The sequence below is a fragment of the Balaenoptera physalus genome (assembly GCF_965194825.1).
Source record: "Balaenoptera physalus genome assembly, chromosome: 4".
NCBI classification, from domain to species: Eukaryota; Metazoa; Chordata; class Mammalia; order Artiodactyla; family Balaenopteridae; genus Balaenoptera; species Balaenoptera physalus.
This window is the reverse complement of record NC_138891.1, coordinates 23,929,216-23,956,046: the sequence shown is the minus strand read 5'-3', so window position 1 is coordinate 23,956,046 and position 26,831 is coordinate 23,929,216. Positions and strand designations below refer to the sequence as shown.

General features: G+C 46.5%; 1 protein-coding gene and 1 long non-coding RNA gene across 13 annotated transcripts in view; one reads left to right on the top strand and one right to left on the bottom strand.

Annotated features, from left to right (window-relative positions):
- LOC309660567 overlaps nucleotides 1-26,831 on the top strand; it is a 412,061-nt gene that overhangs the window by 269,851 nt on the left and 115,379 nt on the right. The window lies entirely within an intron of this gene.
- The window catches only part of PXYLP1 (2-phosphoxylose phosphatase 1), a 79,514-nt gene that overhangs the window by 42,674 nt on the left and 10,009 nt on the right, over nucleotides 1-26,831 (bottom strand). For 9 of the 12 annotated variants that reach the window (XM_082461271.1, XM_082461267.1, XM_082461269.1 and 6 more), the window contains one exon: nucleotides 26,666-26,814. The gene's annotated coding sequence lies outside the window, so the exon portion shown is untranslated. Of the gene's footprint in view, nucleotides 1-11,712; nucleotides 11,808-15,191; nucleotides 15,258-15,678; nucleotides 15,825-26,665; nucleotides 26,815-26,831 lie in introns of those variants that run through there. The other 3 variants (XM_082461266.1, XM_082461265.1, XM_082461263.1) reach the window with 3 other exon arrangements.

Genomic DNA, 26,831 nt, shown 5'->3' with positions numbered 1-26,831 from the left:
TATCAATGGACCCCAAGGAATCCCACCACCACGGGACTGGACTGCTCGCCCACTGATGCCCACTCCCTTCCTGGAGTCCCCTCAGGGCCCAAAGCCACTGACCTCCAGGTTGGAGCAAGAGGAGGGGTCTGATCTCAGGAGCCAGGCCACCAAGCAGTGCCAGCTTGAGGGACAGGCCTACTTCGTGGGCTGACCCTCATTTTCTAGGGCTGGGATTCTCTATCTCTTCCCAGCACCAGCCTCCTCTGGGAAGACAGGACAGGAGCAGGCCCTGAGGCCTCCCTGCCCCTCTCAGCAGGGGTGACACGTTAAAGGATGCTTGAGAGCCACGCAACGTGCCTCCCCTGGAACATTCTGCGCTGTGCCTCACACCAACCCTCCCGGACGCCGCTCTCACCCACATTACTCTCCTCCTGAAGGACAGCCTGTCTTCTACCGTGGGCTGGGGAGGGGTGATGTAACCCAAGACAGCGTCATGCCCAGATGCGACACGGAGTGGCAACACAGGGTCACCTTGGCTACAGGGTCACCAGTCGGGGGCGGGGAGCAATCAACGCTGCAGATCACGCCCGAAGCTGGCCCTGGATAAGGGCAGCATCAGGCCCAGCGCTCTCTGGCCCTGCTTTCCGGGCTCACTCTGACCTGGCCACACCCCACAAGTCCCACTGCAGGCCCCAGTCCTTGTTCCCACGACGTGGAGTTAAGTATGTGGGCTCCGGGGTCAGTTGGCCAGGTCTAGAGCCCTTCTCTAACACTTCCTGAGCCACAGCTGCCCCATCTATGAAATGGGAACAATCCATCTCATAGGGTGTGTAAGGCTCATGGGGTTAATCCTTGTAAGGGACACAGCCCAGTTCCGGGCTCCTAATAAGCTCTCCGTAAGTGTCAGCAGTGACTTCTCTTATGGCTTTAACACCCACCACCCACACGTGGGGTCTTCACCCTGCTGCCGCCTTGTCTCTGTGCCCACCCTGGAGATAAATGCCCGCACTGCGGCAAACAGACCAAGTCAGTTTGAAGAGGTTTTAAACACCACCTGGTTCAAGTCCCCTGTTTGACCGGAAGACAGGCCAAGGGCAGGTCACGACCAGCACAAGGCTCCAGGCTGCTCAGGGAGCCCGGCCCTCCTGGCACGCACCCCTGCTTCACAACCAGAGAGTGGCCGCCAGCACTCTGCCTTGGTCACGTTCTTCCTCTTCACTGCAGAGGGCACATATGTGGCAGACACTCCTAACTGTCGCCCAGTGTCTATTCTCGCCTTCTTACTAGCAGAATGCTCTAGGTTTTAGCTGGACACGTGGCCACCCAGCTAGAGATAGCTATTTCCCAGACTCCCTTGCAATTAGCTGTCATCATGTGACCAGGTTCTGGCCAATGAGTTGTGATTGGAGGTAATATGTGCAACGCTGGGTCAGAAGGAGGCTGCCTACACTACCCGACCCTGCCCTTCCTCCTTCCCCCCCTCCCACCCTGGCACGGTGGTGAGCCAGCTTTCTCGATGCCCAGGGAGACAACATCCTTGTAGATGACAGAGAAGAGCCCTGGGTGACCCCGTGGGTCATCCATCGCCTTAACTGCCTACCAGCTCAAACTGTTTTGGGAGAGAAAAATCAATCTCACAATCTTTTAAAGTCATCGTTATTTCTGTAATAACCTATACGGGAAAAAGAATGTGAAAAAGAATGGATACATGTAGATGTATAACTGAACCACCCTGCTGTACACCCAAGACAAACACAACATTGTAAATCAACTATACTCCAATATAAAATAAAAATTGAATTTAAAAAGAAAAAAAAAGTCGTTGTCATTTCTGTTAGAGCAGCCAGAGCAACCCCCTAACTAGAACTCACCACTAGCTCTAAAGAACATGGGTCCTTTCCATGGGGGCTCCCTCTGCGGGGTGCGATGAATGCGCACACACACATTCATGACGGACTGCATTAGGCTCGCCACTGCCCAGGCTGAACATCACTCTGAGACGTGATCTAAACGAGACATGGCTGGGGTAACCTTTGTTCTTTTTGAGTTACATTTTTCGTTTTATCTCAAACAATTCATGTATCTATGAAGATGGCTTGTCTGCAGGTAATAGAAAACCCTGCTAACGCAAAGGGACCCATCAACATTCTCACGTGAGTCACGGTGCTAGGAACTGTTGCAGCAGGGTTGCTTAATTCAGCAACTCAAAGGCATCATCAGCAAGTCAGGATCTTTCCATCTCTGGGCTCTCTGCCATCCTCCGTGTTTGTCGTGTCCCTAGGATGGCTCCACTCAAGGATCACAGACGGTGAGCACTTTCCAGGCATCACCCTTGGCAATATGCAGAGGCAGAAGGGATGATCCTGCACGTTTCTACTGGACGCCAGGACGCCTTTCCCAGAAACCCTCCGGCGGACTTCCCCAGACGTCCAACAGCCAGAACTGTGTCACATGCCCATGCCCCAGACTGACCACCAGCACCAGGAATGGACCGCCGAGACTGGGTGAAACCAATCAGGATTCACCTCCTGGCGGAGGCCCACGCAGGGAGGGAGATGGTGAACAGCATCGGAGCTCTGTTAGGACTGAGGGAGGCAGGGCATGCCTGTAACAACCCACAGCTGGAGAAGATTTGACAACCCACACAATTACTCTAAAAAATTATTCTCAAACCCAGTCATCTGATGACAGTACCAGCCCTTTTCAGATCTAGCAACCAAAGCACATGTCGTTATAATTACACGTTTAACGAGCATCAGTTTGCTTGGGTACAACCAGCAGAGCAGTATCCCTCAGACTACTGACTACATGTTCTACTGACAAGACGTTTTTTCCATATTTCACATGTGCTGAAATATGCAGCATGAAGTATTTAACTAGCGTTTCTTTCCAAAAAGGATTTTGAGGCAGATAATCTGCAGACTCAGTATTTTAAAATCCCTGAAATAGTGAAGTATTTTTTTGTCCTGCATTCGTGAGCTACACATGCCCACCACTCTTCCCTTTGAGGTTTTTTCCAGCTCGACAAAGGATAAACTCGTCAGGGCTACTGATCGTTTCTCAGGACCAGAAGAGACTGAAATAAATAATTCAGCAAGCCAGGATTTTCACTTTTATGTACTCTTCAGTGATTTTTTTTCCCTGACATTTGGGGAGAAGTCTGGGTGCCAGCCAACTTGGCTGCTTTGCTCTTTCTTAAGTTTTAGAAGCAACACATCTGAAACTGGCATTCTTATTTTAGCATGTCAAGAGCAATGATAAGTACCTCAACAAAAAAGGGAGAACACGCAGTTGGCATGCCTTACTCACCACAAAGCCACTTACAAAAATACAGCTGATTCTTTTTATTTTGCAAGCAAACTGTGTCAATTAAAAGTTTCTTAAAATGTCAAGGAAAGCACAAAAGGAAAGCACAAAAGGCAGGGCTGTAAAACTGGAACTATAAGTGATGTACAATTGAAGATTTCAGTGATGAAGTCAAAATTTTAAAGGAAAAAAAAAAAAACAAAAAAGCTCACACTGTCCTGAGAATCTCAGCTGTCCAAAGTGAACCAGGCATGCCTGAAAGTGCAGGTTGCCAAGGCCACTTATGCTTTCTGAAAGCTGCATTTTTTCTATGTTAACAGTACTACGTGGAAATAGAATTTTGCTCTGGGTGGACACATGAATGGAGCGCTCATCCATGCAACAGATCAAGGCTTTTCTCCCAGGGAGGCCTTTTTCAGGCTGGGAGCACACTCACCTACAGAGCTTTGACAAAACCTGTGCTCACTGCTGGCCCATCCCGTGACTCGGTCATGACGAGGCGTGGGGCCCCAGGTCCCCTGTGTGTCAACATCACTGCCAGCGCTGGTGGGCAGGAACTCCATGCCTCTAAAAAAAACTTTTAGAAAACTGCTGGGTGAGTCAGTGGGAGGCTGGCAGCATCAATGTCAATACAGAACGAGCCCTCCTGCCCAAGGAGGTGGTCAAATGGGCAGTTACCTGCTGGAGGTGCCGTGGAGGGGCTGGCATGGGTGACCTGTAGGAGCATCCATGTGCTGAGATCCAAGGATTCTCTGATTCAGATGTTTTGAGAAACTCTCAAAACTGGTGTTTTCTTTTTTTTTTTTTTTGGTTTCTTTGCATGTATAAAGAGACAGGTAGAGCAAAAGCAGAGCTAAGAACACGGTCACATAGAATCACAGACATTTATCTTGGAAGGAATCTGCACTGCTATTTAGTCCCAGCTCCCTTCCCATAAAGTAGGGAATAACACTGTAATAAGCTCCGTTTAGATTGATTCAGCTTAAAGTTGTAATGAAACACAAGCCTCAAGGTCAATGGTACTCATATATATAATGGTGAAAAGCTAAAAACTTTTCCTCTAAGATCAGAAACAAGACGAGGATGTCCATTCTCGCCACTTTTATTCGACACAGTACTAGAAGTCCTAGCCAGAGCAATTAGGCAAGAAAAAGAATTAAAAGGCATCCAAATCAGAATGGAAGAAGTAAAACTGTCTCTATTTGCAGATGATGTAATATTACATACAAAAAACCCTAAAGACTCCACCAAAAAACCTGGAACTAATAAACAATTTCAGTAAAGGTACAGGCTACAAAATCAATATGCAAAAATCAGTTGCCTTTCTATACACTAAGAATGAACTACCAGAAAAAGAAATTAGGGAAATAATCCCATTTACAATTGCATCAAAAAGAATAAAATACCAGGAATAAATTTAGCTAAGGAGGTGAAAGATCTGTACACTGAAAACTATAAGACATTGATGAAAGAAACGGAAGGGAAAATAAATGGAAAGATATTCCATGTTCATGGATTAGAAGAACTTAAAATGTCCATCCTAACCAAAGCAATCTACACATTCTATCAAAATTCCAATGGCATTTTTCACAGAAATAGAAAAACAACCCTAAAATTTGTAAGGAACCACAAAAGACCCCAATTAGCCAAAGCAATCTTGAGAAAGAACAAAGCTGGAGGCATCACACTTCCTGATTTCAAGCTGTATTATAAAACTATAGTAATCAAAACAGTATACTACTGGCATAAAAACAGATACATAGATCAATAGAACAGACAGCCCAGAAATAAACCCACGCATATATGATTAATTAATTTACAACAAAGGAGCCAAGAATATACAATGGGTAAGGGATAGCCTCTTCGATAAATGGTATTGGAAAACTGTACAGCCACATGCAAAAGAATGAAACTGAATCCCTATCTCATACCATACACAAAAATTGACTCAAAATGGATCAGACTTAAACATAAGACCTGAAACCATAAAACTCCCAGAAGAAAACACAGAGGGTAAACTCCTTTGGCTCCTATGGACACCATAAGCAAAGGTAACAAAAGCAAAAGTAAACAAGTGGGACTATACCAAACTAAAAAGCTGCTGTACAGCAAAGGAAATCATCAACAAAATGAAAAGGCAACCTATGTGATGAGTTAAAATATTTGCAAATCACATATCAAATAAGGGATTAATATCTAAACTATATATAAAGAACTCATACAACTCAGCTGCAAAAAAAAAAAATCTGATTTAAAAAAGGGAGAGGAACTGAATAGACATTTTTCCAAAGAAGACATCAGGTACCTGAAAAGATGTTCAATACCACTAATCATCAGGGAAATGCAAATCAAAACCATAATGAGATATCACCTCACACCTATTAGAATGGCTATTATCAAAAACGCAAGAGATGACAAGTGTTGGCGAGGGTGTGGAGAAAAGGGAACCCATACGCACTACTGGTGGGAATGTAAATTGGTGCAGCCACTACAGAAAATAGCATGGAGGATCTGCAAAAAATTAAAAATAGAACTACTATATGATCCAGTAATTCCACTTCTGGGTGTATGTTTGAAGGAAACAAAATCACTACCTCAAAGAGATATCTGCATCCCATGTTCACTGTGGCATTACTTATAATAACCAAGATATATATCTATATCTACATCTATATACATATATTACATTTTCTTTATCCATTCATCTGTTGATGGACACTTAGGTTCTTTACATATACACACACACATACACAATGGGATGTTATTCAGCCATGAAAAAGAAGGAAATTCTACCATTTGTGACAACATGCATGGATCTTGGGGGCATTAAGCTTAGTGAAATAAGTCAGACAGAAAAAGACAAATATGGTATGATCTCACTTATATGTGAAATCTTAAAAAGCAAAAAACAAAAAACAAAAAACTGAACTCACAGAAACAGAGAACAGATTGGTGGTTGCCAGAGGTAAAGGGTGGGCATTAGGCAAAATGGGTGAAGGTGGTAAAAAGGTATAAACTTCCAGCTATAAGATAAATAAGTTCTTGGGATGTTAGGTACAGCATAGTGACTATGGCTAACAATACTCTACTGTATATTTGAAAGTTTCTAAGAGAGTAGATCTTCAGAGTTTTCATCACAAGAAAAAAAATTTTTGTAACTCTGTGAGGTGATGGATATTAACTAGACTTACTGTGGTGACTATTTAGCAATATACACACGTATCAAACCATTATGTTGTACACCATAAACTAACACAATGTTGTATGTCAATTATATCAATAAAACTGGAGGAAAAAAGAAGATAGGATATAAATTGATGTTGAGTAAATATGAATGTACAGTGTTAAAAAATAAAATAACCAAAAGAAAAGAGAGAAAGGCAAACTTGAAAGTCACATGCTATAGAAGCAGAGCTTCCACAAGCTTGGGGCCCCAAATCTGTGTGCAACAGAGCTCCCACCACTTTCACACACCACCATCCTTGATCCCATTGTCCTGGAACCAAACTGGACCATTTTTGTAAGGGAAAAATAATCTATTGTGTTAAGCCACAGAAATTTGGGGGTTTATTTGTTATAGCAGCTTAACACTAATCCTAACAGTTACTTGTCCATATACATAGGCTTTTAAAAAATATATTTATTTATTTATTTATTTGGTCTTAGTTGCTGGGTCTTAGTTGCGACACGTGGGCTCCTTACTTGTGGCATGCGAACTCTTAGTTGCAGCACGCATGTGGGACCTAGTTCCCTGACCAGGGATCGAACCCAGGCACCCTGCATTGGGAGTGCGGAGTCTTATCCACTGTGCCACCAGGGAACTCCCATACACATAGGCTTTTGATAAAGATTAAGCAAAATATTCACGAAACACCTGAGTCACAGTAACTCAGTAACAGTTAATTCCTTTCTGCTCATGGGTCTGCTACCCACCTGAAAATACACCAATAAATTTTTTTTTTTTTGCTTTGGAGCAAGCATTTTCTAGGAATATTTAAATGTACAGATTAGGGCTAACCCCCTAAGCTTAGTATCAGGCAACATTTTCTGGAGAGTTCTGACTATTTACACCTTTAAATCACTCTGTGATCTGGAATATGATGTTTGCCTTGAACCCTAACTTGGAGCTGAGAGAGGGAGAGACCTCGGAACAAAGACAGCCACCTCACTCAGTGGATGGCAGGTCCTTTCAAGTTTTCCAAAGTGAGTCATACTTACTTGTACTTTACTAGGGGTTCTAAAAAAAAAGTCAGCGGTGCTTAATGAGAAACATGAAGGAAGAAGCTGTCGATGCAAGAGCTTTTGAGAATGCCAAGCACGGGGATAGTCACGATCCCTGTTTACTCACCAGTCTCCACAAACTCAGGCTAGATGAGCAAATACCTATTCTGTATTCTCACCATAAAACTGAGTTTCTAAATTGAGTTTCTAAGTATGTCTACTAAACAGGGCAAAGAGCTATCCTGTAATATTTAGAGCCTTAATAGTCATCTTCCAAAATCTGTGGCGTTATTAGTTGGGCACTATTGTGTGTATTACAGGACATCACGGTGGTGGGAATGTTTGCTGTGGATCGTGTTTAGTAACAGTGCTGTGAACTGTTGATTATGGAAGATTGGCTTTGCCCACCAACCTTGTGATAAGTAACTGCAGACTGCCATATCACTAGTCTTGTTATGACTGATCGAATCAGGATGGAGATCTGGTTCTTTTTCTCAAGTTACGAACATACCTGATATCTTCCTTTGTAAGAAAAATAAACCATTCTAACATTCATTTAAAACCATGTTCAACCAAAATCTTGTTGTCCCCAGAAGGACGGCCTTCTATCTTTTTCCCAGCAGGTGGTCATGAGAACTCTGGCCCTTTAGTGGTTTCCCATAATGCTCTTGGGATGATGACCAAACCCCGCCTGTGGCCTGCAGGCCCAGCCTCACCTCAAGCCCACGCACGAGAGCCCTCCAGCCATCCTGGCCGTCTCTCAGCCCCACAGAAGAGCCTTGCACCTTGGAGACTTGGGACCTGTGTCCATGCCTGTCCTCTGACAACCCATTAGGAGGTGGGGCAGCTGGGCAGATGCCTGCGGTGCTAGTCCACAAGGGGCACAACCCCTCACAGGAAAGAACCTGAGGTGGAGAAAACTGTACCCTTCTGAAGCTGCTCGGGCAGAGGAGGGAGATGGAACCCCCAGGGGCCATTAGGCTGCCTTCTTTCGGGAAGACTCTGGTGAGTGAGCCATGGCAGGCAGGTGAGTTTGAAGCCAAGGCTGAAACGCTCGGGAGAGCACAGCATGAGAGCGTGGTGGTTTTAACGCCACGTCCACAAATTCTCTGTCACATCTCCCACCAGGAGTAGGTTCTAGGTCTTGGGCACAGGCGTTGGACTGCCTGGAGGAGCAGAAAGGCATAGAAACGATGCTGTGTGAGCTCCAACACCAGGTCAGAAAAGTCTATGCAGATTCTGCCTAGCTCGCTCTCTCCTGGGTCACTTGCTTCAGAGCTCTGAGGCCACGACGCAGGAGAGACCACATGACAGGCCAGCCGGGGATGGGGATGCCTAACAGCAGACGTGTGAGTGAGGGAACGTTCAGATGATTCCAGACCAGCCACTGCCTGAATGACTGTGTGAGAGACCTGAGTGAGAATCACCGGCTGGGCCCGGTTCACCTCCAAACCATGAGAATGAGAGTAAAAGGGTGGTTGCTTTAAGCATCCAGTTTGAGGATGATTTGTTTTGCAGCAACAGTGAGCGGCATGAGGCTAGGAACTTTAGTCCTGCTCTTGTATCCCCAGTGCCAGGAACGATGCCTGGCCCAGAGAAGGTCCTCAGTCAATATTTGTCAGATTAATGAACGAATGAATGAACAGAGAATAGGCTCGCTCCAGCCACCAGCAATCTATCCTCCCTGCCTTCCTCCGGCCGGCACGCTGCTTCTCCTGTCCCTCCCTCTTTCCTACCTTGCTGACTCCCAATCAGCCCTTGGATCACTTTCTCAGGGCAGCTGCCCTTGAACTCCCCTATCTAGATCAGCATCCCGTCTGATACTGTCAAGTCACCCTGTGCTTCTCCTTCATGACACTTCTCAGCACTGTCATTACGCAACCAAGCACGCTGAAATTCCTGGCTGGCCCGTTGTCACCCGTGATTGACCGTAAGCCACCCGACAGCAGGGATGGGGTCTGTCTGTTCACAAGTGTGTCTCCAGCACTGGACAAAGCCTGGCACAGAGCCGGCTGACGGCACGTCAGAACATTTCTGGAGAAGGACGATATTCAGCTCAGCTGTTTTTACTCACAATAGCTGTGACACCAAATGTGTGGGGCTTTTTTCGCACACCAACCAACTTTCCAGTTCTCCGGACACCAGCTCTGGGTGTCCCACAATTCAATTCGCTTCTGACACTGACCGCCCAGAGTTAGCTTCAGACCCCACACGTTTAAGGGCTCAGTCCCAAAGACTGCCCCACTTCAGATGCCAGTCACAAGTCTTGGTCCCCAGGCTGCCCGCTTCTGTCCTGCTTTGGCTACAAAGCCAGGGGGGTTCCTACAACCCCCTACTTCAGGTTTGATCATTTGTTAGGACAGCTCACAAATCTGGAAACAGAATAAGTAACTCTGTTACTTACTATAGATTTATTATAGAGGATACAACTCAGGAGCAGCCAAATAGAAGAACTGCAAAGGGCAAGGTATGGGGCAAGGGCACAGAAGCTCCACGCTCTCTCCAGGCTTGCCACCCTCCCGGCACCTTTCTGTTTGTCAACCTGGAAGTTCTCTGAACCCCGCTGTTTAGAGTTTTCTATCGAGGCTTTATGTAGGCAAGAGTGATTAAATCACAGGCCACTGATGACTGAATTCAACCTCCAGCTCTCTACTCTCCCCTACCTGGAATTCCGGGGTGGGGCTGATCATTACAACCCTTTAGTCATTTCTTGGTCTTCTAGACACAGGCCCTCAGCCTGAAGCTACGTAGCCTCCCCACCACAGCCTGTCATCTCGTTAGCATAGAAAGACACTCTTGGCACTCGAGATCCCAAGGGTTTTAGGAGCTGTGTGCCAGGAACCTGGGACAAAGACCAACTATTAAGTCTTTTATGATACCACAACAGCCAATCCCATTATTAGAAGCCGCAAATTCTTAGAATTCTCATTAATATTGAGCTAGAATTGGCCTCTAACTACTAGCCTATCTGCCACCAGGCTTTCCAAATCTACTCACACCCTGGTCATCCTCACCACACAGATCCCGGGAGACCCAAGAGGCTGAGTGTCTTCTCCAGGTCTACACAGCAGTCAGGGGAAGAGCTGGAATCTGGAACCAGCAGTTCAATGCTATTCCCATTACACTACACTGCCTCCTGGATATTTTCACGGATGTTAAACGCTCTGTAACAACAAACAAAGCCGGGCGCTTTTTATAACGGAACATATGAAACCGGTGAGGCTTCTTAACACTGAACACATGGTGTTCGATACCTACATGAAACAAGAGCTCATCGTGATTCGTTAGGCACCTCCCTGCCAAATGCCTACAGGGTGAGCCCCTGAGCAAACATCGAATTCAGATTTCAATTTGGCTCCAGTTTACTGGACAGACCCTGTGTCAATTCTCTACAGAGGGTTTCTTTTCTCTTCCTTGTCATTCCCAGGGTCTTTGGAGATCGAGGACAGAAGTAAACTCCAGGTGATCTGCAACAGTTCAGTTAAGACACCACCCCCGAACAACTGAGCTTTTGAGGACAACGCAATGACTGGGAAAAGAAAATATGAAAATTTTAATGTGACTTAATGTGAAAAAGAAAAAAAGCACACAGAACCATGCACTGCATGACGCTAATATATATGTATATGCTTGGAAAACTAGGATGGAAAGATATACAAACTTTAAAATGACATGGCATCTCTCACCCTTCAGATAGGCAAAAAAATAAAAGATTGTTCATCTCCAGTGAAAGCTAGTCTCGACAGGGATGAGTTCTTTCACATACTGTTGGTGAGAGGGTTAACTGGAATGGAATCTGTAAAGAACCATTGGTCTTATTAAAACAATAAACAGGGCTTCCCTGGTGGCGCAGTGGTTGAGAATCTGCCTGCTAATGCAGGGGACACGGGTTTGAGCCCTGGTCTGGGAAGATCCCACACGCCGCGGGGCAACTAAGCCCGTGCGCCGCAACTACTGAGCTCACGCGCCTCAACTAGAGAGCCCACATGCCACAAACTACAGAGCCCACGCGCTCTGGAGCCTGTGTGCCACAACTAGAGAGAGAAAACCCACACGTCACAACTAGAGAGAAGCCAGCGCACCACAATGAAGAGACCGCGCCCCAGTGAAAGATCCCACATCCCGCAACTAAGACCTGATGCAGCCAAAATAAATTAATTAATTAATTAAAACAAACAATCTCAAGACAGAAGACTGGCTTACATTTCTTTAAGCAGGTGGTGGGATCTTAGAAGATTTCTTTTCTCCTTGATAATCTTCTGCATTTTCCAAATTTTCTTAAGTAGACATGTCTTACTTTTAAAATCAGGAAAGAAAGAAAGCTGTAAAATTTATTTACAATGTAGTTAAGCAAGAAGTCACAAGGTGGGTACAGGATAAATTATAAAGAGACCAATGGTTTTGAAAGAGTAACCTCTTTCAAAACACAATGCATCACACTGATTGATTTGCGTATATTGAAGAATCCTTGCATTCCTGGGATAAACCCCACTTGATCATGGTGTATGATCCTTTTAATGTGCTGTTGGATTCTGTTTGCTAGTATTTTGTTGAGGATTTTTGCACCTATGTTCACCAGTGATATTGGCCTGTAGTTTTCTTTCTTTGTGACATCTTTGTCTGGTTTTGGTATCAGGGTGATGGTGGCCTCACAGAATGAGTTTGGGAGTGTTCCTCCCTCTGCTATATTTTGGAAGAGTTTGAGAAGGATAGGTATTAGCTCTTCTCTAAATGTCTGATAGAATTCGCCTGTGAAGCCATCTGGTCCTGGGTTTTTGTTTGTTGGAAGATTTTTAATCACAGTTTCAATTTCAGTGCTTGTGATTGGCCTGTTCATATTTTCTATTTCTTCCTGGTTCAGTCTTGGCAGGTTGTGCATTTCTAAGAATTTGTCCATTTCTTCCAGGTTGTCCAATTTATTGGCATAGAGTTGCTTGTAGTAATCTCTCATGATCCTTTGTATTTCTGCAGTGTCAGTTGTTACTTCTCCTTTTTCATTTCTAATTCTATTGATTTGAGTCTTCTCCCTTCTTTTCTTGATGAGTTTGGCTAATGGTTTATCAATTTTGTTTATCTTCTCAAAGAACCAGCTTTTAGTTTTATTGATCTTTGCTATCATTTCCTTCATTTCTTTTTCACTGATTTCTGATCTGATCTTTATGATTTCTTTCCTTCTGCTAACTTTGGGGTTTTTCTGTTCTTTCTCTAATTGCTTTAGGTGCACAGCAAAGGAAACCATAAACAAGACCAAAAGACAACCATCAGAATGGGAGAAGATATTTGCAAATGAAGCAACTGACAAAGGATTAATCTCCAAGATTTACAAGCAGCTCAATATCAAAAAAATAAACAACCCAATCCAAAACTGGGCAGAAGACCTAAATAGACATTTCTCCAAAAAGATATACAGATTGCCAACAAACACATGAAAGAATGCTCAACATCATTAATCATTAGAGAAATGCACATCAAAACTACAATGAGATATCATCTCACACCTGTCAGAATGGCCATCATCAAAAAATCTAGAAATAAATGCTGGAGAGGGTGTGGAGAAAAGGGAACACTCTTGCACTGTTGGTGGGAATGTAAATTGATACAGCCATTATGGAGAACAGTATGGAGGTTCCTTTAAAAACTAAAAATAGAACTACCATATGACCCAGCAATCCCACTACTGGGCATATACCCTGAGAAAACCATAATTCAAAAAGAGTCATGTACCAAAATGTTCATTGCAGCTCTATTTACAATAGCCAGGACATGGAAGCAACCTAAGTATCCATCAACAGATGAATGGATAAAGAAGATGTGGCACATATATACAATGGAATATTACTCAGCCATAAAAAGAAATGAAATGGAGGTATTTGTAATGAGGTGGATGGAGTTAGAGTCTGTCATACAGAGTGAAGTAAGTCAGAAAGAGAAAAACAAATACCATATGCTAACACATATATATGGAATCTAAGAAAAAAAAAAAAGGTCACGAAGAACCTAGGGGCAAGACGGGAATAAAGACACAGACCTACTAGAGAATGGACTTGAGGATATGGGGAGGGGGAAGGGTAAGCTGTGACAAAGTGAGAGAGTGGCATGGACATATATACACTACCAAACGTAAAATAGATAGCTAGTGGGAAGCAACCGCATAGCACAGGGAGATCAGCTCGGTGCTTTGTGACCACCTAGAGGGGTGGGATAGGGAGGGTGGGAGGGAGGGAGACGCAAGAGGGAAGAGATATGGGAACATATGTATATGTATAACTGATTCACTTTGTTATAAAGCAGAAAGTAACACACCATTGTAAAGCACTTATACTCCAATAAAGATGTTAAAGAAAAACAAAACGCAATGCAACATGGAACTTGATGTGTTAGAAAGATAAAGGCAGAGTATGCTAGGAGGGGCCTCATGCCCCACTCAGCAGAAGCCCCATCACACTGCAGAATTCAGGGTTCTAGGAACACCATTAGGAAATGCACTGTACAAACAGACTGGGGCTGCAGGGGGATGGCAGTGGCTTGTGCTAGAATGGCCAGAGAGGGCTTCAGGGACGTGGCAGAAACTGTGTTAAAACTAAAAGGGCAAGGAGGACATCAGTGGGCACGCCTGATGTGAGCAGGCATTTGGAGGAGGATAAAGGTTGTGTGCGGTGGTACAGAGCCGGGGTTGGGGTGGGGGGTGGGCAGCCAACTCCTCCCTGAACTGTCGACTGATGACAGGCTTTACGCAGTGACTCATCAGTGAACAGGTGGAGAATGGCTGGGACCAGACTAGGTTCCCGTAGGAGAAGGGAGCCACGAGAGGTTCCCGAACGCATCCATGACAGGATGAAGGTGGCATTATGGAAACGTCACTCTCTGCTGATGGGTACATCCTGCATATTCATCCTACCCTCGAGTTACAAGGCACTGGCAGAAAGAAGGCAGACCACCTTCCGGGCCACTCAACTCAAGGTTTTGTCACGGTTGTGCTGCACTTGGTCAGCGTTATCCTAGAAGTAATCCATATTCCAAGGGCAACAGGGCTGGGAACCCCAAGCCGCAGCTCATGATACCTCCCCTGGGATTGAGATCCAGGCTGTGGCACCTCGGGCAAGTTGCCTTACCTCTCTGAGCTGCAGATTCCTCACCTGTAAATGGTGATTCAATTATTTATCCCACAGACAGTTACTGAGCGTCTGCTATATGGCAAGTACAGTCATAGAAACTGGGGATGAGTAGTGACCAAATCAGTCCAAATTCCTACCCGCGTGGAGATTACATTCTAGGGGAACGTAAAATTCCCCATTCCTGGGTTTGTGGAAGGGATTAGATATTTCCTGGAAAGCACTTAGGGTATTAATGATTCTTCATCTAATTCCAATGTGTGTGGGGTTTTCTTCCCCACAGCACCAAGCATTTCTCCAACACCAGCTGGTTGTTCACCCCACCCCCCAAGGCGCACCCTGAGGAGACTCAGGATGAGAAAGCACAAGATACTGGCCCTAGATAGCTGAGGTGCGTATCAAAGGAATGATTTCAGTGAGCCCTGACTTTTGCATCTTCCCATACATAGAAAAGCACTAAATTCTTTAACTTGAGATATCTGGTTTTCTTTAATTAACAGTAATCTTTTGATGTTCTGACTGTGTGATCTTTGTAGCAAAAATTCCTATATATCCCGGCTCCTCCCTTACCTCTGCAGAAGCAGTCTCTCAGAGCATCTGAGATGCTGTGTCCTGGGCTTAAGTCCTCAGTTTTGTCTGCCAAATAAAACATAACTCTCAAATTTTAGGTTATGCATTTTTTTCAGTCGACAAACTCAACTCTGACACCATCTACCTGGAAATAGCCTCGGATCTCACAAGTTACGGGCTTAATCCCACAGGACTGTCCTCTTACCACTTCAGATGCCAACCGCAAATCCAGGTTGTCACCTGTGCTTCTAACTGGCTATAGATTGAAGGTTCCAACGACCCCCCTCCCTTTGGGTTCAATTAATTTGCTAGAGAGGCTCACAGAACTCAGAGAAACAATTTACTTACTAGATTATCGGTGTATTACAAAAGGATATGATTCACGAACAGTCAGATGGAAGAGATGCACATGGCAAGGTATGTGGGAAAGGTGTCATAGCTTTCCCACTCTCTCCCACTCTCCCTACGTCTCCATGCGTTCACCAACCTGGAGGCTTTCCAACCTGTGTCCTCTGGGTTGTTATGGAGGCATCATTGAGGGAGGAGATAGATGGGTCCCAGCTGAGCAGCTGGAATTTGTCTCCTGAGGACAGATACTTCAAGATAAAGATAATTCTCTGCAGGAGCTGATCCCTGCTTGGGTGAAAAAGGAAGCCACATATTTCTCATTCCTGGGGTCAAGGAGACCTCCCAAACTACATGTGCACAGAAAGGTTGCCCAGGGGTCAGGGAAGGGAGGAGATGCCAGCCCATAATATGTCCTGCCAGCCTCCCAGAAACCTCACACTGGAATCCATCTTGGCTAAAAGATGCGCGCACACATTGGGCAGGGCCCTAAATCAGATCAGATACGGACAACTAGCAAGGTGATTGGCCAGGGGAAACCAGGAAAAATGCCCCATATAAGCAATTTAAGTCACCAGAAAAGGGCAACTCTCCCTCTGAGTCCACCCGTGTGTCCTTTTCACGCGTACTCTGCTTCTAATAAACACTTTACCTGCTTTACAATCTCCATCGCTTTCCAAATTTTTTTTTCAAAGAAGACAAGAACCAAGGTCATCACTACATAGGCATAACTGATTAAATCACTGACCAAGGGCAACTGATTCAACTTCCAGCCCCCAACCCCTGCCCAGAGGTCAGGGGTGGGACTGAAAGTTCCAATCCTTTAATCACAAGGTTGGTTCTCCTGGCAACCAGCCCCCATCCTCAGGTTCCCTGGGGGCTTTCCAAAAGTCACCTCATTAACATAATAAAAGACACCTTTCTGGTCTCCTCTAGGAAATATCAAGAGTTGTAGGAGCTCTGTGCCAGAAACAGTGACAAAGAACAAATATATATTTCCTATTATAAATCACAACATCACAGGTTGTAACGATCCTCCCTCTCCTCGTTTTATTATTATGCACGTTCCCTACAGCACTTGGCTCCAAAAAGGTACCCAATAAACACCATAGGACTGGCCTACAGATTGAGATCCCTCTATCTGGAAACAAAGTGCCCTTCATTCAGCCCTGAGCTCAGACTAGCATGAAGCTTCCTCTCTCTGCACTCCGCACCCCGCCCCCAGCACTGTCAATTCCACCTTAATAGACAGGGCTGGGAAGGGAGAATGAAAGTACCACACTTGCGCCCATTCGTCACAGAAAAGGCAGCTGACAGCTCCTCCAAACCCTGGCTCAGCCCTCATTTCCTTGGGGAGATGAGCAAAACTTTTCAGGCTGGTGAGAGCTGGTCCCTTCTCAGGTAGTGCTGACCACAGTCCTCACCTGGACACGAACCCTGGATGGACTGCCCTGTGGAGATGACTCAGCCCCTCCGATCAGGCCGGCCCAGGGCAAGGCCAGTCCTCACTTGGTGGATTTCAGCATTAAATGTTCATTCCAATGAGCTCATAGGTGGGAAATCGGCACAACCAATACATATTCATTCTGAGCCAAGTGGCCAGAAGTTTTGGTATGAGTTGAAAGGAGAAAAAAAAAATTGAAGCAAACTTTAGGACCTTATCCTTGGGGCTCCAAGAATGAGCTCCACCAAAAATCTAGCTGGCGCATATCTTGATGTGTAGCGACAGTTTCCAGCTTTCCTCACCAACTACACGCTGATGTTCTGGTGCCAGCGTCTATTTTTATAGCCTGCGTAATGCAAAGGACCAGACGGGAGTTGGAGACAGAGGGAGAGGGCACAAGAGGCGATGGCACAAGCAACGGGGCCCACATCCTACTCGGCCTCCAACAGCAAACCCTTCCGAGCAGAGTCTAGGACAGCAGCCAAGCCCACCCTCCTCTGCAGTCTCATCCCCCATTAGAGCCCAGACCTCGAGCTCCCTTGGGGCTGGGACTTTATCTGCCTTGTCCACTGCTCTAACCCCAGGGCCTGGAGCACAGGAGTGTGTAATGAGTGAATGACGCACATCCCAGTGCGTCAACTCCAGTGCACTGCACTCCTCACTGTTCCCCCCAACCCCAAGAGCGCCTTTCGCCAACTCAGCGTCTGTGCCATTTCACTCTCTTGGCCCAGATGCCTTCTTGACCTTGTTAACTCTCGCTCATCCTTAAACTCAGCTCAAATCCCACCTCCCCCGAGAAGCCTTCTCTAAACCCAAGGCTGGGTGAGGTCCCCCCACACTGGGCAACCACAGCCCTCCCACAATACTCCTCAACGCCACAGGCTTGTGTCAGCTTCCTTGCCTACCTCCCCCGGGGCTCGGTGGATGCGGAGCTGAGAAGGCAGCAGGTACTCATTAGGTGTGTGCGGGAAGAAGGAAGGGACGGAGGGAAGAAAGGGCACCAAGAAGGATGCTGTGGATGGAGAAGCACCTGTCACTGAAACCTACAGCAAACTGAACAAGAACAAAGCACTGAAACCCAATAGATCAATGAACCATTGACCAACAAGGTAACCGAGAAAAGATAGCAGGAAGTGGTAGGAAAATGCTTCTCAGTGGGTTTAAGTGGGAAGCTGAGGTCCCTCTGCTGTGGCCTCTCCTCCTCTCTGGAGGAGGGCTGGGTGGGGGATGGAGAGGAGGAGAAACGTTGGGAGGCTGGGTGAGTGGGGGCACTTGGAAGGCTCATGAGCAAGCAGTTCTCACAGGCTCGAGTTCTCAGAGGCTCCTCTGGTCTCGAGGAGGCTGAAGGCCGTTTCTTCTGGGGTAACCTCCAACTGCTGAAGAGAATCCACTAGGACTCACTCCCTCAAAGCTGTTAAGAACATGGCCTGAGTCAAGAAAGAGGGATAATGAGGGCTTTCCATTGTCCTGTTAGTCCAGTTCCCAAAGGCGGGAACAGAGGCCAGGATTTAAGACAGAAGATCTGGGAATAGAGACTATTTTTGGCTGGAGCTTTCTTAGCACAGCATTTCTTTCCAAGACAGACACCTCCAGTTGCCCCTCAATATTCATTCCTTCCTTGCCAACAGAATCTTGACTTGGTGGGGGGCGGGGGAGGGAAAGTGTGGCAGAGATGGCCAGCTCACCATGAAACCCATCTCCTCTTCCTCCTAGGCACAGGGCTGGACCACATTTCCCAGCCTCCCTTGCAGGAGGTGTGGTCATCTGACTGAGCCCTGGCCAATGGAATGTCAGTGTCTCCTTCCTGCAGCAGCCATCTTGCCATCATGAAGAAAAGGCCAAGAAAATAAGAGTGTCAGTCCAGACAGACCTCAGCTGTTGAAACCAATGCCAGCAACCACCTACCTTCAAACATCTTGTTACGTGAGAAAAATAAACCATTATCTACTTAAGCCACTAAGGTAGGGTTTTCTGTTACTTTGCAGCCAAACACAATCCTAACTGCTATGCAACCATTCATTCATTCATTCACCCAACCTTTATTGAGGCCTATTTCATGCCAGTTCTTGGGCTAAGGATGAAGATTCAGGGGTGAGCTGGGTGTAGCCCCTACCCTCCAGAAGCTCCCAGTCAAGCTGGGGAGAAGGTCCCTGAGCAGACAATCTGCATGCAGTGGGAACGGATGCTGCAGTGACACACAATGTCCTGCGGGTGGCGGCAGCGTGAGCACTGGACAGTGGGTGCGCCCTGAGGCAAGGAGTTCCCCACTCCCCTTCTGGCACTGGGCACACACAGCAAACACCCCTCAAGCTAAAAAAGCAAGTAGCAGGAACGTGCTATGCTCAGCTGAGCCAGCCAACTGCAATTACTTACTGAACGTTGAGTCCCTAAACACCATCAATTAATGCAACTGTTTCAAGATAATCAGCAGTCATTAGAGCAAGATGCACAAGAGGAGAACATAAAAACTCACACGCCGCTAACTCAGAAATGCTGGAAATTATGTGAACCGAGGATGAGGCAGGCTGGCTTAGATCCTCCTGCCTGTTGATATTAGGATCTCCTAAAATATACTCTCTTTCTCAAAGACAGAGTAATTTTTCACCTTGAAGACAGAGCCAGAAGAATCAAACCTCTAAGCCATGACCTTCAACCATAAATGTCCAAGCTCCGATTCTCAGGTCTGTGTTTCCTTTAAGAACTGTGATGGAGACAAACTGGTGACAGAAGTCAACCCCATCTGGGAAATCAAGAGGCAACCAAACCAGAGAAGTTAGAGCAGCTAGGGAACAAATCAGAAACTAGAGAAAAGGTTTTCCTCCTTTTAACTCAATGCTGCCTACACACAAATTTTTTGTTGTTTTTGTTAATGAATGGCATTATTTGCCATTTCTTTACTTTCCAAGAATGGGGAAAGTGTTTTAAGAAAAAAAGACAAAGCCTCATTGACTTCAGATTCCAGAAGTTTAAAAATGAATAAAATAAGCAGGCTCTCCAATAAGAGAACTGATTATCAGGTTTCCAGTCTGCTGACTTATGAGTACAAAGAACTCCAGTGTAGAACAGCGGGTGTGCTAATCACGCAAGGCAGAGAAGCGCTCAAGTTCTGAGGCAGCAATCACAGGTTTCTCTAGTCCTCAGCCCACCGCTGGGGGCCACCGTAGGATGGCAAGGGCTAGCTGGGCAGGCTGCCACGCTGGAGTTTCTCTGTAGGACACATGGAGCAAGGAAGGGTGAGGTCTGAGGTGGAAGGAACCTCCCTTTCCAGGACCTCTTATTAAACCCAAGCCTATCAACAGTTTCCCAGAGACCTTCAGATGAAGAAGATTCCAGCTATGGCAGACACAGGACACATGATAGTGTTAAAGAGAAAACCACAGGCCCAAAATGGCATTACTTGTGTTAAAACCCATTATCATGGGTTTTAACTCAAACCTAGTTTTATTACCTAACCTAATTGCAGCTTCAGCCTTCCCCAGAAATGTAATCTTAATTGGCCAGTCTGGAATTTTCTGGCCAGCACCAATGACATAATGTGTCACATGGGTCCCCTCTATCCCCCCGCATCCCCCAAAGGAAGTAGAGGTAAACGACATGATAGACCCTTGACCCTCACCCAGAAGAAGGTGACCTGGCCTGAAGCAACCCTTGACTTTCTTTTACTAATAGCCTCCTTGCCCCTCCCTCCTTCTATTTATAAAAACCTTCTATTTTGTGCAGCCCCTCAGAGGGGGCTTCTATTTACTAGATGCGATGCTGCCCAATTCAATTGAATAAAGCCAATTAGATGTTCACATTTACTCGGTTGGACTTTGTGTTTGAGCAGTAGTCTGGCCTCTGCCTCAGGTTAGTCCCCTACCCGCCCTCAGGAGCAGCTGTGCCATTCCTCACTCAGAGAACTGGGTCTCTGATAGAATCGTGGGCTTCCGGGGCTGCTAGAGAGTCAGCCCAGAACAGTGGTCAGGGCATCTGGTGCTGTCGACCAGGACCAAGAATAGCGCTGGCAAACCAGGTGAGTAAACACTGGGTTTACAGTCTCTTATCACGCGTCCCACTAACAACCTGAGGCCAAGAGTGATAGTTAAAACGTGAACAACCAGCGTGTGTCAGACACAGACCAGTCAAATGAGTGCCTGTCTTCAACAGCTGGCAAGGCCACGTCACCACTGTGTACCAGCTGAAGATCATCTGGTAGCCGCCTGCCACCACCCCCAGTCATGGTGAACCCTTTATAGGCTACACCGCAGCCTCTCATGGCCATAAAAGGCTGCCTGGAGCCAGGTGAGTGCCTGGGAAATGCCTGTGCTATTATTCCTGTCCTTCACTGTGAACTTAAGTATGATATCCTCCGTTTCATGAGGACAGAGGCTATGCGTATCTTATCCGTCATCCTATACCCACCATCTCAGTGCAGTTGGTTGGTACCAAAAATGTTTTTTGGATGAATACGTTAAGGAATGAATGAATAGTTAAAAAAAACAAAAACAAAAACAAACAAAAAACAGCTAACGTTTAAGCATGTACTATGTATTCTAAGTCCTTGTCATGTACTATCTCATTTCAGCTTCACAACAATACCATGAAGTAGGTATTATTATCATCACCTCCACTTCACAAAAGAGAAGAAACCAAGGCATAGAGAGGTTAAGTAACTTGTCCAAGGGTACAAATTTAATAATGATGAATCCAGGATTTAAAGCCAATCTGGCTTCAGAGCCCACACGCTGAACCACTGCACTGTGCTGAGTACACAATCACAGGAACTTCTGTATTAGGAAGTCATCAGAAGAGAACCTCTACACAACATTGTAAATCAACTATGCTTCGATTAAAAAAAAATTAAATTAAAATAAAAAGAGAGAACCTCTGACATCCACAAACCCTGAAAAATCCTTCCAGACAGTTTCTGATGGTGCTAAGCATACACTGTTTTTGTTTGTTTGACTTACAGAACATTGTAAAGATGTTCTGTAATTTTCAAATAACTATGTAACCACACTGAGTTATCAAGCAACTGTAGCAGGAACATCTAGGTACATAGTATTTCTCCACTCAAGAGATCTGAATTCTAGGGAAACTCTTATAAATACTCTGTGGTCCAATGTCTCCACCTCTAAGAAGATCCCAGACTTGCTAGAAGGATTGAACAAGATCATGGACATAGTTGCCTATTTAAATGGTAAGCTACTACATAAGCATAATATAGGATCATAATAATTAATATATTTCAATAAAATGACAGACCAGAATTTCTATTACCTATCAATCTATACTTGTCAAAATTCTGTACTTGCATATACTTCTACAGTAGTTCCTATTTATAGCTCTCCACATTTCAGTAACAATGTTTAAAGCTTAATTTATTTCTGTAAGACTGTGTCCCTCTGTTATCACTTCTGAGTTTCCAGACATTTCTACTTTCTCTACCTTAATCCAACTGCTCCTTTCATTTCAGAAGCATAAAAAGTTAACAAGGCAGTGAATGTCTTATTCTAACTTCAAATTCTCCTATATTAGCAGCCGACACAATTAGCAAACAGAGCTTCATTTGAGCTTTATAATTAAAAAGCTCAAAATGATACTGCTCTATCTCTGAAGGCCTGAAGTTTGGTGTTAGATCCAAGAATGAGGTGGGTCTAGGAAAGTAAGCTGTGGTTTCTGTTAGCTGGAAAGACACATGTCTCCATGTAATTGAGGGGTAGTTCAAAGAGTATTCAAACTATTTGTAAACTGGGTGTAAATGACTCTGACCACACACAGGAGAGGAGAGGAGGGGGAGGCGGTGTCAGAACCCGGTGCAATAATTTTCATCTTAGTCTGTTCTTTAAAGCTCTGGTTTCTATGCTGTTGATTGTGGCTCCCTCTAAGGAAGTGGGTTACACACAGAGACAGAGAGAATGGTGAGCAGATGACAAAAGGATGCCTCATAATACAGAAACATGAACACATACGTTGGGGAAGTGACTACGCAAATACACACAGAATTTGCAAGTTCCTAAGTTGCTACCACTACATATTTGAGTTGCCCAACCTCTCCTCCACCCTAGTACCAGCACAGAGGTGGCTTGATCAATGTGTGCAGTGCAGGAGGATGGGGCTGAGGGACGAGGAGGGAGGGAGGGAGGGGCTGGAATGCAGGGATGAATCCCAGATACTCCTTGCGGAGTAGAGGACATGGGTGAAGGCTGCCTCCTGGCTGCAGGAACCACACAACTAGGCTCCTCCAAGTCCTTTCTCAATGCCTTTTTTTTTTTCTTAATAAATTTTATTTATTTACTTTTGGCTGTGTCTGGTCTTCGCTGCTGCGCGCGGGCTTTCTCTAGTTGCAGTGAGCAGGGGCTACTCTTCATTGCGGTGCATGGGCTTCTCATTGTGGTGGCTTCTCTTGTGGAGCACGGGCTCTAGAGCACGCGGGCTCAGTAGTTGTGGCACGAAGGCTCAGTAGTTGTGGCTCGCAAGCTCTAGAGCACAGGCTCAGTAGTTGTGGCACACGGGCTTAGTTGCTCCGCAGCATGTGGGATCTTCCAGGAGCAGGGCTCGAACTTGTGTCTCCTGCATTGGCAGGCAGATTCTTAACCACTGCGCCACCAGGGAAGCCCTCAATGCCTTTTTAATCATTAACAGCGGGCTTCCCTGGTGGCGCAGTGGTTGAGAATCTGCCTGCCAATGCAGGGGACACGGGTTCGAGCCCTGGTCTGGGAAGATCCTACATGCCACGGAGCAACTGGGCCCGTGAGCCACAACTACTGAGCCTGCGCGTCTGGAGCCTGTGCTCCGCAACAAGAGAAGCCGGGATAGTGAGAGGCCTGCGCACCGCGATGAAGAGTGGCCCCCACTTGCCGCAACTAGAGAAAGCCCTCGCACAGAAACGAAGACCCAACACAGCCAAAAATCAATATAAAAATAAATTAAAAAAAAAAAAGACCTAAAGAAGAAATACATGGCGAATATCTTACCAAAAAAAAAAAAAAAATCATTAACATCCTCCATGCTCCTGCGATATCTCCTCTCTTCATTACTGATAGCCCTGTTTCTTTTCCAAAGCCAGTGGGCTCCCTAACCAAGGCCCAAGAAGATTCGGAGCAGCCTCCTGGTTCTAGGGATGAAGGCTGCTTACTATCCTGGAGTCTGTGGCTCAGTTAGGCTGCCCTGGCCCTCCTGCCTTTTGCACTCAGAGCAGACCTACAGGTCACTCCCGGTTCACGGGTGCCTCCTCATGGCTGCCTTGCAGGATCTCCAGGTTGAGGGGCCTTAGCAGGCCCTACTCCATCTGCAAGGCTGCCCAGCAGGCTCAAGAAGAGTCTGTGGGAGGCTGCTTCTGCCAACAGGCCCACCATCCTACCAGAAGGCAGCTGTTGTCTCTCCTCCACCCCCTAAGTGCAGGGGCACAGACCCTCCCAGCCGCATCTCTTTTGGCCACACCCCTGAACACTCCCCCACACCGCATCTCAGGTGTGAGCTGGCTCCCCCAGGCCAGACCCCAGACCAATGTCATCACTCAAGCCACCTTTTCCAAAGGGGCACAACCCTCATCCAAAACTTCAAATGGCTCAGTGCTCTCCCACCTCACTATGTCCAGCCCTCGCCTGGCTTTCAAGGCTTTCTAGGAAGCAGAACAGTGGGCCCAGCACACCTTATTTCAGGTAACTGTGGGGCCGTTTTTCCTATCACAGTGACTTTGCTCCGAATGGCAACCCCTCCACCTGAATGTGGGCCCACGTCCTCATCCACCAACCCAGAGCCTCGTCCCAAGGCTGAAGTCTACCTCTGTGAGTTTTCAGGACCTTGGCTATTCTGCTACCCTTTTTCCTACCCACTCCATATAGCAAGTTCTCTCTCTCTCTTCCTCTCTCCCTACCCCCCTTTCTCTCTCACTCACAAACTGCAGGCATTAATTAAATGTCTTCTAGAAAACAGATTTTCACCAGCTGCAGTTATCCTGGGTATGAGCCAGACCTGGAGACACAGACAGTCCAGGTGAGGAAGATAAGCCCATGACAGCTGTGAACCTGTGGGCAGTGCGGGTTCCCACATCAAAGTGACATTCTGAATTCCAGCCCTTTCCATACTCCTGAAAAAAGGGGACACAGGTTGCTCCCACACCTTTAGCCTCTGGCCGTTCTCTCCAGAGCTGGCCTTTGACAGAGGCCGAAGAGCTAGACTTTGATCTACCTGCCAGTGGGTCACAGCCACCTCCCACAGACAGAAACACCTTCCCCAAACACCAGCCTCCCTCCCCCCAACAGCACAGCAAATCAGATTGCCCAAAAAGTGCAAGAAGAGGTGCTCCCAGCTCTGCCTGGGGCGGGCAGCATCCACTGGAGTGAAGATGCTGTCGTCTGAAGCAGCCAGCGGGGCTCCACAAGTGGCTTCCCCCACCATGCGCGGGGATGAGGGATGCTGAAGGGGGCTGCGGCCACAGCTCAGGGCCCTAGAGGTTAAGCTGTGGAGGACTCACCCCTCAGCAGAAAGCCTTAGCTCTCCACAGTGCCCATCACCCTCTCACCCTAGCTGTGGCATGAGGACAACTGCTTCTCTTCGTGGAAATTCTGGAGTGCCCCCTGAGGTTAGAGACCCAGTTGTCAAAGCCTGACCCATAAATTGAGCTCTCTGCCCCAAATACACACAGAAATGAATGTCTCTCTTGAGATAAGATATTTCTTTAAAATCTGATGAATCGAAGGATAATGTTTTGGAAACAGTGCAGCACAACGGAAAACCACGGGTAATGGACTCAGCCTGGATTCAGGAAAGACAACCACTTCTTTACTAGACAAACACTGAGCACCTGTCACTTAGACGGTGCCAGGCTGGGTGCTGGGGCCACAAAGATGGTTCCACCCCACCGCTGAAGGTGACCCTGGGCAGTGGGGCATCTGACGTTCAACAACTCATCACACAGCAACCTGGCGAGGGCTGAGGAGATACCCACAGGAGTGTGTGGGCACTCAGAGGGAGCCTATCCAGCCCCAGTGTGACCTTGGGCTAATTACTTACTAATTCACTACTCAACAGTGAACGAATATTGAGCTAATTACTCTTCGAGTCAATCACTAAAAAGAAAAGAGTTGCAGATAGCGCAGTTCCGCAAATGCTCCAAATGCAGTGCTCCGAAGGTCAGGTGGCCCGTCTAGGCCCTGGTGCCCAAAAGTAGGCTCCCAAGCGTCATCAGTGAGGGCGGGCTGGCCAGGAGCTGATCTGTAGAAGAGACATGACTCCTACAAGCCCTTTCTCTAAAATAGGCAATTAACTTAATCCAAGACTTACTGAAAGCCAGGAGAAGCAATGGGGCAGGTTCATGCACTGGCTTTCTGGCTGTCACCCTGCATCTCTACCTCTCTCCAGGGAACACGAGGCTTTTCAAACCACCTGCTTTAGAACTTCCCTAGTGGCGCAGTGGCTAAGAATCCGCCTGCCAATTTAGGGTACACAGGTTCGAGCTCTTGTCTGGGAAGATCCCACATGCCCCGGAGCAAATAAGCCCGTGCGCCACAACTACTGAAGCCTGCGCACCTAGAGCCCGTGCTCCACAACAAGAGAAGCCACCGCAATGAGAAGCCCACGCAATGCAATGAAGAGTAGCCCCCGCTCACCCAACTAGAGAAAGCCTGTGCTCAGCAACAAAGACCCAACGTAGCCAAAAATAAATAAAATAAAATAAATTAATTAAAAAAAAAAAACCCACCTGCTTTACATCCTCTTCGCACAGATGTCCAGACGGGGCACCAACACCTCCGAGGAGGAGTTGTTGCCAAGCTTCGTCCGCAGTTACGTCACGTCTGTGAGGCTGGCTGGGCACTGCCTGCTCCACACTCGGGTTCACCCGCGGGCCTTCTGCAAATAGCAACAGA